A 13797-nucleotide genomic window follows, 5' to 3' on the forward strand; every position below is an offset into this window, starting at 1 on the left:
CCTGATGGTGTCAAGGGAGAAGGGCTTGAGATGTGAAAAATAGCATAAGACCTTACAACCAAGACTTACTAGAAAGAGTCACCCTTTAATTGAGGCATCTGCTTTTTGCATGTTGTGGTGCTGAACTGGAAATCACATTAATTGTGTGTGCGTTGTCCATGAGCCTTGGGGTGGGTGCTGTGCACAAGTCGTCGTGCTGAACCAGAAGCCTCTAAATCCAGTGTTGCACAGACCAGTCTTAGGACACAAAGATCCCTGTCTTTTCTCAGCTATCAAGACGTCCTCATCCTATACCCCTTCAGGGTATTTTAAATACACACTGATAAAATTTCTGCTAAAACATCTTATCAGATTACAACAGCAACAGTAATGATCATCATCGTCATCTTGCATTGTATTGTATATAAAACTTATACTTTTTATTATATGTTAGTCCTATAATAATGACTCTGTAGAAAATGTCTCTGGAACTGTCTGTACTAAGTCAAGTTCCCTAGGAGCACAGCCTGAGTTGGAGGATGATTCCTATGCAAGTGATTTATTAATGCAGTACTCACAGGGGGAAGAGAGGTAGGGCAGGGAAAAAACCCAGACAAGGATGAGGAGACCACATTCAGTGTGATCCCATGGGAAGCCTTGAAGCACAGTGGCACCGCCGAGTTGGTTCCACCTTGAGACAAGGGACCATCCTTTTAGTACCACTATGTCAGTCAGCTGCTGGCTGTGGTCTTCCCCAGAGAAAAGGATACCTCTGGGAAAGGAAAGGTGACTCCCCTCAGACCCCAGGCAATTCTCCAAAAGAGGGCAGCCACTGCCACTGCCAGGATCTGGGAGATGGGCACACCAGCACGGTAAAGAGAATCCTAACCTGACCCCAAAAGCATCTATGACACTGTAAGTGCTTCACCCAGATTCTGGGATTCCTTCTACCATTTTCTTATACCCTGTTCCAGTTACTGCTGCAAAAAAAAGTCACCCCCAAACCTTAGTGGCTTAAGGCAAGAGCCATCATTTATTTTGCTCCTGATTCTGCAGCTCGGGCAGGGCACAGCATGGGAGGCTCATCCTGGCTCCATGCAGCGTCAGGCGGGTGACTCAACCAGGAGATCCACTTCCAGGAAGTCTCACTCACATGGTTGGCAAACTAGGGCTGGCTGTCAGTTGGAGCTTCACCAGGGCTGAGGGCTGGAGTTCTTGATTCCCCTCTACATGTCTCCACGTGGCCTGAGCTGCTTTAAAGCATTGTGGCTGGTTCTAAGGGCAAGTGTTCCGAGAGAGAGCTCTATAACTTCGTATGTCCCAGCCTCATAAGTCACATAGCATTGCTTCTGCTGTTGTCTATTCATCATGGCAGTCACTATTGCCTCAAGTTAATAGACTATCTGTAGCTCTTCAAGGGGAGTAGTAAAATCCTTGAAGAGTTTAAGGGATGGGAAATACTGCTGTGGCCATTTTGGGGAAATACGATTTTGGAACATAATCCCCTCACCAACTTCTGTGTACTTTCTTTTTTTTTTTAATATTTATTTTTGGCTGTGTTGGGTCTTCATTTCTGCGCGAGGGCCCCTCTTCATCGCGGTGCGCGGGCCTCTCACTATCGCGGCCTCTCTTGTTGCGGAGCACAGGCTCCAGACGCGCAGGCTCAGTAGTTGTGGCTCACGGGCCTAGTTGCTCTGCGGCATGTGGCATCCTCCCAGACCAGGGCTCGAACCCGTGTCCCCTGCATTGGCAGGCAGATTCTCAACGACTGCTCCACCAGGGAAGTCCTGTGTGCTTTCTTTTTTAGTGGCTGACACTTGTGACTCTTTTTGGAGAACTGCAAAGAGATCCAGGAGTGTCCAGGAATGTAGCCCTCCTAGGTCTGGGCAGGAGTATGAAAGCTCCTTGTTGCAATGAGAGGCAAACTCAGAGATGCAATATACATTCCATAGCTTCTCTGCAGGATTAGGCCCAGGCTGCGGCTTCACTGAAATCACACCCTTAGTTGGCGTCCTCCCCACCTTACCCTGCTGCCCCCACTCCTTCTGCCAGGACCATTTCTGTATCATCTGCAGATAAATCCTCATCTCAGAATCTGCTTCTGAGGACCCTCACCTAAGACAACCTCTCTCTTAGGAAGTCATAATACTTATTCACAAGGTCATTTATCTATTATTTAGACAAGTATCACTTTGTAATCTCCTTTTTCATCATCATTTATCTTGATGCTTGATTTCCCAAGCACTGGATGGTACTGTATGTATCTTATTTATCTCCATGTCCTCCCAGGTCTGAAAAATCAGGTGGGAATGAATCCTGTTCAACACTTAACGCTGGTGCCAGCCACTCTTAACCTCTTTGTGGTCATTATGCCGCCTAATTCTGAAAACAGCCCTTATGAAGAAGGTATTATTGGATCATCCTCACTTTATAAATGAGGACTGTGACGTTCAGAGACAGGGAAATTGTGCTACACCAACTCCAGGAGGAGCCATGAACAGGATATTCTCAGTGAAAGCACTCCCAGGAATCCAGAGAGAGTGGTGCCCCCTAGAGTTGGGCGATATATTAGTTCTTCTCAGAGGGATAAAAAAGCTTCCCTGAGATTACTCAGCTGGGGAGTAGCAGAGTGTGGATCTGACTATCTGCTTCGTTCCAGAGTCCTCACCTTTATGCTAAGCCAAGGTGCCTTCTGGCAGTTAAGATGGAGGAATCATTTTTATTCTCTTTCTTTTGCCCCAAGTCAATTTTTTAAGGTGGTGTGATGATGGAAATGTTTTTAATAATAGTAAAATAAATTCTTGGTCACGTGAAAATAGCCTGCTCTATTCTGTAGTCAAAGTCTATGGCAGGAGAAGCCACTGGGGGCGGGGAGGTGATTCCGCATAAGATCCAATGACCTAAGAAGAGGCTATCTTCCAATGAGAGTGGAGTGGAAAGTTACCAGGAAAGGGATCTGGCCCTGGTGAGCCAAAGAAAATACAAATTGTCTGCCAAGTGAAGCCACGTTTTTCTTTTCTGATTTTCTAGCTGGCTGCCTCACTCGCTGCTTTTTCTGCAACAAGCACCTCTACAACTGTGATGGTGATGCGGGGCGGGGGGGGGGGGGGGGGGAGCGGGGGGAGGGTGCTCTTAGGAACCATAGGTGGGAGGGAGTGGGGGGGGCGGTGACATGCTCTAGCCTGATGCCTCATCTCAAGTGTCAGCCTCCCAATCTGAAAAACTGAGGTGTCAGTTCCAGAAATTGCCGTCTTCAGAAGTGACATTGTTGGAGCACTGTGCTCTTGACAGAGAAAAGAACCCCATATGAATCTCCCAGTGTAACTGACAGGCCATTCCAAGTTATGAAGAACCTGGGTATTGGAGACAGACAGACCCGGGTTTGATTCCCGGTTCCAACAACCTACCCACTGTGTCACTTTAACCTTGGAAGCCTCAGCTTCCTCTTCTGTAAGATTGGGATTTGTGATGTAAAGGTAAATGGGACAATGGATACTAATCAATTGAGTATTTGGAGCATATTGAGCTATTGTTATTGTTTTTGCTAGTCATCATTGTTATTAGTCATAAGGCCGTTCTAGATTCAAAATCATCAGCTACACTTCTACTTATATGAAAAGTCCAAATTAATTTGATTTTCCCTTAAACCCTTTTGGCTGTAATTTTTCTTATCGCTAATAACCTCTCATCTTACAACTCTCCTTCCCCCCAATAAACACACACACACACACACTACACACACACATACACACACACGCCAACTTGTGGGCGTCATTAAATATTATCCAAGCCAGTTGTTGGAGTCCACAATTTTTTCCAGGTAAGTATTACAGCAGCCAGTTAGTGACAGGGCTGCAGTTAAAACTGCAAGGAAACGATCACCTGAAAGGCAGCATTTGATTATTTTTTTTTGAAACGATTGCAGTGCCTTACATCTCCGTGGTACATTATCATTTACCATATTCCTTTGGCATTCATCATATCACATGACCCTCTCAACATCCTACGTGGTAGGTACAATTCCTAGGCAAAATGACTTGCCCAAGGTCACACAGCCAGCCACGAAGCGGGAGAGCTCAGGCTCAGACCTAATTGCATCTGCTTCCAAACCTGGTGCCCTTTCCACTCTACCTGTTTGCCTGCTAGCATTGTCTGAGCATTTAACAGCAGACACTCCTCCCATGGCTGGCTGATTCTAGGGCAGATCAGTAATAACCCAGCAGGTCCCATCAGGCATTGCTGAGTTTAAGATGTTAAAGCAGAAAGAGCTTGAGGGAGAGAGGCAAGTCCCCTCCCCACCGCCACTCCAGGAGCCCGACACACATCCCTGTGCTCAAAGATGTCACCACTAATGTCCTTTCCCCCAGAAGATTCAGGCAGGGGAGCTGGGTAAATCCATCATGGCCCTGAACGTAATGTTGCTGAATGATCTCATTAACCTGGCAGCGTGTCCCACGTCAACAGCAGCCCTGATCCTTTGCACGATGCCTGGCTTAGCATCCTCATCTTCCTCCCCCAACCCTGATGATAGTCCCATCCCCACGGCTGAGTCCCCCAGCCCGACCATGCACTGGGCTATGGTGCCTCACATAACCACTGCCCTCCCCACACACAAGCCTGAGAGCTGGTTAATATCAACTTCAATCATATAGAGACACTGAGAAACAGAGGAATTAGATGATTTTTCCAAGTTCCAAGGGACTTCAGTTCACATCTGGCTGACCCCAAAGCCCTGTTCTTATCTCAACACAGTACCAACTTTTCTAGACTCTTTAGCAGTTTGCAAAGCCCTTTTTATCCATTATCTCATTCAGTCACCCAACCAACCCCATGGGGAAGACTTTCTCACAACACGACTTGGTAAGAAACTTGACAAACTGGTTTAAAATGTGTATATAAGGATGAAACTTCAAAAATGGCTAAGGACAGGGCTTCCCTGGTGGCGCAGTGCTTGAGAGTCCGCCTGCCGATGCAGGAGACGCGGGTTCGTGCCCCGTTTCGGGAAGATCCCACATGCCGCGGAGCGGCTGGGCCCGTGAGCCATGGCCACTGAGCCTGCGCGTCCGGAGCCTGTGCTCCGCAAATGGGAGAGGCCACAACAGTGAGAGGCCCGCATAACGCAAGGAAAAAAAAAAAAAATGGCTAAGGACATTTGGGAGGTTAAAAAAGAGAGGGGAGAGAGGGTGGCTCACCCAACCTGTTATTATGACATCTTACAAAAACCATAGTAATATAAACAAGATGGTACTGGCACAAAAACAAACAGGCCAGTGGGACAGAATATATAGTACATGGCAGAGAGCTAGAGGAAGAGAGAGAGAGAGAGTAATTTGACATATGATAAAAGTAGAATCAGAAATCTATGGAGGAAAATAATAGATTACTTTATAAACATTTAGGCAACGTAGAGAGTGCCTGTGAATTGGGAGAACAAGAGGAGGGTGGGGATGATAAAGGGATAAATAATAAAATAAAATCGGATCAGTGCAAAATCTGATTCTAACAGTATATCATAGATTGAAAGGGACCAAGGTCACTGTGTGCACATGAAGCACGGGAATCAGGTGATAAAAAGGAGTGGAGGATGGCAGGGCAGACAAAGAAACAGGAAATATTAGATCCTCACCACCCACCTAAAAAAGAAAAGAGAGGAAAAACTGGAGGCTCAAGGGTTTCAATAAAGGAAGAACTGAGGCAAAGAAGGAGAACCATTTTGCGGGGCAGTTTTAGAAGAGCATCAGAGAGAATCATACCGGAGGCTTGGGAGTCTATCACTCAAGCTATACATGACAGGAAAGAGAATGCAGTGACTGTGGGCCAGGTCAGCACACAGGGACCTGCCGGTCTCTGGCTAGAATTATCCCTATAGCAAAGCCACTGAGAGAAAAACCGGTGTCCCGGGAAGAAGGCTAAAGAAAGCCTTTGGGGGCCCATGGAGGTTTTCTGCTTCAATTAAGTCAGGTGCATCCATACCCTGAAGCTAAGTCACCTCGAGTTTTTCATATAAGATGGACTTGAAACGCAAATGACCTTGGTTTGCCTCCCTACTCCATCAATTCCTAGTCTTGTAATCTTGGACCAATTCTTAGCCTCTCTGAGCAGAATGGAGATAATCACAGTTGCTACTCCCAAGAGCATGATGCTTAATTGATATGATCCATGCAAACGTTAACATAGTGCTTGACATGTAGAAAATGTTCGTTCAGAAATTGAGGTTGGGGCGATGGGGTTGGGGGAAGGCTGCAATCTGCAACTGTTACTTTTTTATTATAATCACAGCCCAGTTGTTCGATGTTCCTGGAAACCCCCTGCATTAGGTAGGAGGGATCCTGGATCCGAACCCCCAGCTTTCCCACCAATTTTCTGGGAGGTCTTGAACAATCCCCCTTAAACTCATGGGCCTCAGCCTCCTCCACGGCCAGTGGACTGGCTCATTCTCTCCTGCAGCCTTGCTGGGCAGCCCTCAGAGTCCTGGCCTGGTGGTCAGAACGAAGACTATGGAGCAGCCATCCTTTCAGGGTCCAGACCTTTACGTTAATATTTCTGCCACTAAGGCGGGTGAAATCATGATAAAAATGCCATTTGCAGGGCTTCCCTGGTGGCGCAGTGGTTGAGTCCGCCTGCCGATGCAGGGGACACGGGTTCGTACCCCAGTGTGGGAAGATCCCACATGCCGTGGAGCGGCTGGGCCCGTGAGCCATGGCCTCTGAGCCTGCGCGTCCGGAGCCTGTGCTCCGCAGCGGGAGAGGCCACAACAGTGAGAGGCCCGCGTACCACACACACACACACACAAAAGCCATTTGCAGGTGAAGATCATTTCACACTTCAGACAACCCGAGGACACATAGGCATTGTTATTATTTATTATTTTTATTAGGATTATTCCATTTTACAGACGAAAAACTAAGGATCGAGATTGTTGATGGGGACTTGTCCAAAGTCACAGGGGGGCAATATAAGAGCTGAGATCGAAACGTTTGAAGCTCTGTTCCTGCCTGCTGAACGATGTTCCTGGTGAAAGATAGAAAGGGGCTGGAAGCTGAGTCTGGAGATGCAGGAGAGCAGAGGCAGGTGTCTGAAAGGCTGGGACTGGAAGGCACGCAGGGCAGGTGCTCTAAGCGCTGACCCCAGGCACTGACTGCAGTGTCTCTCCCGGTGTAAACGGGGTGGGTGAGGGCTGGGACTGACAGAGCTGGTGACACTCCGAGGTGTTCTGTATTGCTCTTAAAGAGGCAGAATGACAGCACAGGAACAAGATCTGTAACAGAGCACACCTCCCAGAAACCCATCCGTGGGAGCAAGGGGAGGTCAGCCCGGTGCTAAGAGAGGGGTGTGAAGGGTCAGGAGAGATGACCCCACACGTCTAGCAACCCAGTCACTGACGACTGGAAAAAAATGCACAATGTGAGAGTTGTTAGTTAAGTTTTATTTGGGGCAAAATGAGGACTAGAGCCCGGGAAGTGGCATCTCAGAGAGCCCTGAGAAACTGCTCCAAAGAGGTACGGGGGAGGAAGGTCAGTATATATGCGATTTTGGTGAAGGGGGAGTGCATGCAGTCAGCATGTAGTTTTTGCAGAAGGTTGCTGCTGGTCACGAGGAGCAGACATCACCGTGAAGGATTTTAGTGCTTTTCTAGATGCAAGAATTGGGCTCATAAAATCTTCTGAAAATACCTAACTATCTGAAGACCTGTTGTCCCAGTTTTTCCCAGAGCACAGAGTGCCTCATTCCTGATTTCCACCCTGAACTCCTTTCAGGGGGTGTTGAAGGTCAGCAGCTGCAGCAGCTCATGATTGAATCCTTATAGAGGCACATGGCGAGTGACTTGCCATCACCACTGTGTGTCCCCTTTGACCCTCTGCCTCTTGCCCATCAGTCCCTTCAGCTCCAGTCCCATCAGCATTTATGGCTCCAGGTAACCCACTTTGTCACATACGAACGTCCTACCAAGAAGAGGCAGTTTACCTCGTCTTTGAACCATTGTCCTCCCAACAGTAATACGAGACACGTCCACCTCCCAGCATGGCTCTGAGGACTCACTGAGCATTCATTTAGCACGATCCCTAGAACATAGTCAGCACTTAATAAAGGGAGGCAGCTCTTGCTATTACTGGTGAAGAAAAGCAAGTAGGTTGAATCATGAAAGACACCCCACCCCTCCACCCAGAGGCTCAGGTTGCCTGACAATGCGATGATCAGTGTTCCCTGTCCCAGCAGGAGGAGACCAGCTTCCCACAGGATTGATACACGACACTTGTTAAAGAACTGCGGGCAGACTTCATTCATGGGATCTATCGCGATACGTGAAGGGACCATGAGATGGGGTTTTGCAGAGATTGGGCTCAACTACAAATACAACAAGGGAAAAATAGGAATTGATAGCCAAGGAGCAGTGTGGGGATCACTGAATGGAAAATTACGAAGAGGGAATATCAGGGTGGGGAGAATTGTGGCGAAACCGACCTAAGAGGATTCTTGCTGAAAGCAGGCCAGGGTGATCAGACATCACCTGGGGGACGGTGGGGTGTGAGGAATTTGATTGGATATCGAGAGTGATCAGGTATTGAGGATGGGGGATTCTGGCTAAACTGACTCATCAGGATTCCTGTTAAAACTGGACAGTGCAGAGATGAACACAGAGGCCCCAAAGTCAGGACTAGTTGAGAAGAGAATTCAGAGGAGCCTGACTAGTTTGGTCAAGGAGAGAGTCTTGGTCACTGCTCCCCACTCCCCACACCCTCATACATCCAAAACGTTTCCCCCAGAATCCCAAACTCAGCTCCACCCAAGGCATTTGGGTGCGAATACATACTAAGTGCACTTGCCAAAAATTCCTCGCAGGGCTGGCCTATATGTCCAAATCTTCTGGCACCAACTTGTGCTTTGTTTGACCCCAAGCTTTAAAAATGAGAGTTCCTCAAATTTCTCCAAGCCTTAATTTGTTGCTGCAGAGACTCACTTCAACCTCCCTGCTGGGACACCGCCATGTTTGGCTCCCAGGGACCCACTGCACAGAGACTGATCTAAATGGAAAACATAAGGCCTTCGCTTGTCAGATCCACAAACCCAGGCCTGTTGCAGGGCTTGGAGTTTTCATGGAAACCTGCTTTCAAGTGCTGGACATCACTTAATAATATCAGGGGCTGGTGGAGGGAGGGTTAAATTAGGAGTTTGGAATTAACAGGTACATACTACTATATACAAAATAGAGAAACAACAAGGACCTACTGTATAGCACAGAGAACTATGTTCAATACCTTGTCATGATCTATAGTGGAAAAGAATCTGAAAATGAATATATATATGTATATATGTGTGTGTGTATATATATGTATATATGTATACATAAATATAATTAAATCACTTTGCTGTACACCTGAAACTAACACAACATTGTAAATCAACTACACTTCAATAATAATAATAAATAATAATAATAATAATCATATCAGGGGCTAACTTTCATCCACATTTTATTACACACCTAGAGCTGATTTAAGGGCTTTACATTATCCTACTCACTTGATCTTCAATCCTAAGAGGTAGATACTTTTGGTGTCTCCATTTCACAGATCAGAAAACTGAGGTTTGGAAAGGGGTAGCTGATCCAGCATGAGGCAGCCTTTAAAGGGTGGTGATCCCAGCTGGCTGAACCTGGTGCTTTTAGCCAATATGCCGTACTGAACAGTCAAGATAGCCAATAAAGGATGTGCAGCATACCCAAAACGGCCATCAGGAATACCTCTGAGTTACAAAGAGTGTCCAGAAGAGAGAAGAAAATAATTTAGGGGATCCAGGAGAGCAATTCTTTCACAGTGAAATTTTTACTGGGGTTAAGGTTCTGTGCAAGGGTCCTTCTGGAAAGAGGTGTGATGGTGTGTATTGGGTGTGGTGAGGGTGTGGAGAAAGTGTGTGAGGGGTCTGTGGGTATGGGAAGAGTGGGTGGGACAGTTGGGGGAGAGGGAAACATGAAGGAGAGACAAAGACGGGGTGAGAAATCATTGAGAGAAGTGAGTACGTAATGTGAGTGAATGGTGAATGTGTGTTTATGGTGGGCTGTGTGAGTCTATAAACAGAGCAGTGTTAAGCTTGTGATGAGTGTGTCAGGGGGGTAGAAGAGGAGGCTGGTGAGTGTGTGAATGATGTAGGTGTGTGATGAGAAGGTGATGTTTGTGATGGAGTTGGGTGTGAGGATATTGGCATAGGCAGAGCATGAGTGTCTACAGTTGTATGGTGTGTGTGTGTGTGTGTGTGTACTTGTGCAAAGCAGCCCGCCTCCTAGCCTCCTTGGCCAACCTTGTGACACCACTGATCCTGAGAACAACCAAAGATTCACCAGGGACCTGCCCCAAGTTCACACTATGTTTCATGTCTCAGCTGGGTACCACTGAAGAATGGATGCTGCAGCTTTAAGTAGCTATGGTAGAAAAGCCTGGAACAAGGCTGTCAACAGTCCCTAGGTGTGGGGAAACATTCATGGTTTAAAAAGAAGCTTTGTTTGACCACCAATTACTCCTGCTTTTGAAAATGCTTTTGCTTGCATTTGATTAAGATTTAAAAGGGCAGCTTAATACCTTCTGCCTTGCCTGGAACTGTGATTTCCCTCTCCCTCCAAAGGGTCTCTGTGAATTCAAGCATCATCCCTCTCTCTACACTCAGACCTTGGGGATTGGGCTGGGATTCCAAGTAACAAAGCCCACCCTCTACAGGGTGGTTCTTGTTAATGAGAACCCTCTTCCCTCAATCTTCCAGAAAGTTGGGCTCACTGAGGGTCAGTCACAGGCTAGAAGCAAAGTGTACGTTATCACCTACTGCAGAGATTTCAAACCTTTTCTGGGTCGTGAACTCCTTGGGGAATCTGATGAAAGCCACTGACTTTCTCCCAGACATAGACACACATGTGAGAATGCATGAGAGACTTTGCTTGAAACTCCTAGGGTTGATGTGTGTGACTGGACTCCCTAAAAGCAGAATCTGAGGTAGGGAGTCCTTGTGTAAGTGACTTATATGGATGGAGAGCCCTTGGGACAAACTTGAAAGGAAATGAAGGTAGCAGGATGGGGCATGGAAAGAATCTAAGCAAAGAAATGGGTTCAACTGAAGTGTAGGTTCAGCCTGACCCCACAAGGGGCTCTGGAGTGTGTTTATGACCAGTTAATGGTCCCACTGTGAAGCAACGAGGGAGATCTTCTGTATCCCCCTATATTCAGTCATTGGCTATATATCTTTTTCTTTCATGGCATTTGTAGAAACAGCAGCATCCGTTGGCCAAGGGCAATTCTCCACAGAAGGATAAATTCTCCAGTGATGTTCTGGAACCAGCTCTCACTCACTCACAGAACTCAGTTAGGTGCATCTCATTCCAATGCTGCATAGGGTGGCATCATCTTAGCAGTTTGGACTCAGCTACAGTGGGAGTATTTACACCACAGAAATAGGCCAAAGCTACACATCAGGGGATTTATTTCTTCTCTTGGAAACCTGATTGTTACCAGTTACTGGCACAGCACTGCACATATCTTTTAATAGTTTCACCCAACACTCGCTTTGGGTGGATGCACTGCCCCAGTAAAGCACATCTGAATGGGTCCCCAACACGTCAACTACATGGACCCCCTTGAAATCAGTTAGTGGGCTCCAGCTTAAAAGTCCCTCCTAGAGAGAAATAGAGTCTGACATCCCTGCCCTGACATGCAAGGCCTTTCACAATCTAGTCTCAGCCTACTTCATCCAGATGTAGTGTCTCCTAACTGATTTCCACACATTCAGACATTTCGCTTTCAACCCACCTTAAGCAATAATGCCAGAGCAATCGCTCTCAAACACAGATGTAACTCTATCGCTTCCCTGCTTAAAAACTTTGCATAATTCCCTGCTGCCCAAAGGCAATAACCATTGGCAAAGCATCAATGCCGTTCAAAATCCAACCTTAATAAGCATTTGAGGCACAGCTCCTATTTCGAATTCTACTCCGCACATCCTTGCTCCAGATGCGTCTTTTGACTGGCTGCTCCCTCACACATCTTTAAGGCCATATCTCTGCCTCTGCCTGTGTCTACAACACTCCTTCTCCATCTCTGCCTCAGGAATCCCTCCCCAAAAGCTCAGTATCACCTGAACCATGTAACTTCCCTGACCATCCAGGACAAAGACAATCGCTCTGTCCTCCTCCACATTTCCAGAACACTGTATCACACCTCATCCCTAGCCTGCTCATTTGTAATTGACGGAAGTCTCTCTCCATCATTAGCCCATGCTCTCTGCCAATTCACAGACAATGTCGTGTTCATTTCTGCATCTACAAAACTTAGCCGAGGGCCTGGCACACAAGAGATCCTCCAAATGCAGATTTTAGATGCAAAACACTGTTACTGGTGCTTTGAAGTCTAGGCTCCTAATCGTGAAACAGAGTCAGGCCATTATCCTGGGATATGTCATATGAAAGGGTGGTAGAAAGAGGAACAGCAATGTGGTAGGGGAGGACAGAGAAATTCTGAGGGTTTTTTCTCCCCAAATCCCCTGTACTAGTGGCAGAGCGCTCCCAAAGCCATCTGATCAGCAACACAGCTGACCTAATACTGCAAGATGACTCCCCTTTGAGGAGGAAGAATGGCATTTATTTCCTCTTCTGAAGGCCTACTTGTAACGTAGATAGTTTATAGAAACTCTCCCCTGCCTGCCCCAGGGTATTTGGAGATATATTAAATAATAGAGGAGGTGAGTTTTAACGACCCACGCAGCCGTCAGCCTGTGTGTTTCCTCCCCTCTGCTGGGCGGATATCTTTATGAATATAACATGTTACTTGAGATGGACTCTTTATAGGTTCTAGGTCATGGCCAAAATCTAAGTAACGTGCTTTGAGATTATTTCAATTGCATGTAAGGAGAAATGCTTTGATATTTATCAGCTTGCTTTAGAAGGGGGATTTTTGCTGGTACGGCTTGAAGGCTATTACCTTCTGGGAAAAAAAAAATATTCTGGAGGATCTGCTGGAGCAGAAGAGTGAAGCGATGCGCTGGACCCTTGTGCACCCTGTCTTCCACACTGGGAGGTTGCCCAAAATGGACCACATCAGTAGGATCCCTGGCTTCTGGATGGGTCAGCCAATGGCCTTCCTCCCTGGTGCTCTCCATGGAAAATCACATTCGACTAACTCTGTCCTTGGACTGAAAATCACTATTCCTCTCAAAACAGCCTGCACTGCATGACGTTTTCCAGAGTTCCAGTAACTACTCCCTTCCCTTGCCCTCCAGATTTAGGAGTGGTAACCGTTCTACTATTCCTAGCTCTGGGCTAGAGCACCATCCCTATGGTTCCCTAAACTTCACCCTCACTTACGGAAGTGGTCCCTTAACTAAGTCTCCTAGGACGTCCCCAACTTTTGCGTGTCACCTGTTTTGTCTTAGGGCCCTGACTGATGCAGTGTGAATGCAAATGCCAGACGAAGCTTTGAATCCTGGCTCCCCCACTGCCATACGATTGGGAGCAAGGCATTTCATGCCTGACACCTCAATGTCCGCAACTGTAAAACAGGAAAAAAATAATACCACCATGAAGGACTATCTGAGAATCAGATGAGTCAGTGTAAGGAAAGTACCCAGACAAGTCCTGGTCCTATGAAAGGGACTCGAGAAATCCAAGTTGTCTCCCTTTCACCCCATTCTCCCTGCTCCGACATTTTCCCTTGTCTCGTAACAATGGGAGACTTTGGATGAATTAAATGCTCTTGTCCATTGCATGAGTCAGAAACAAGTAACAAAACCGAGTGATAAATTTACCTGGACCACAGAGAGCAGCCTTTTTGTGCTTGTCAATAA

The sequence above is a fragment of the Lipotes vexillifer genome, unplaced genomic scaffold, assembly GCF_000442215.2.
Source record: "Lipotes vexillifer unplaced genomic scaffold, Lipotes_vexillifer_v1.1 scaffold1120, whole genome shotgun sequence".
Classification (NCBI taxonomy): Eukaryota; Metazoa; Chordata; class Mammalia; order Artiodactyla; family Lipotidae; genus Lipotes; species Lipotes vexillifer.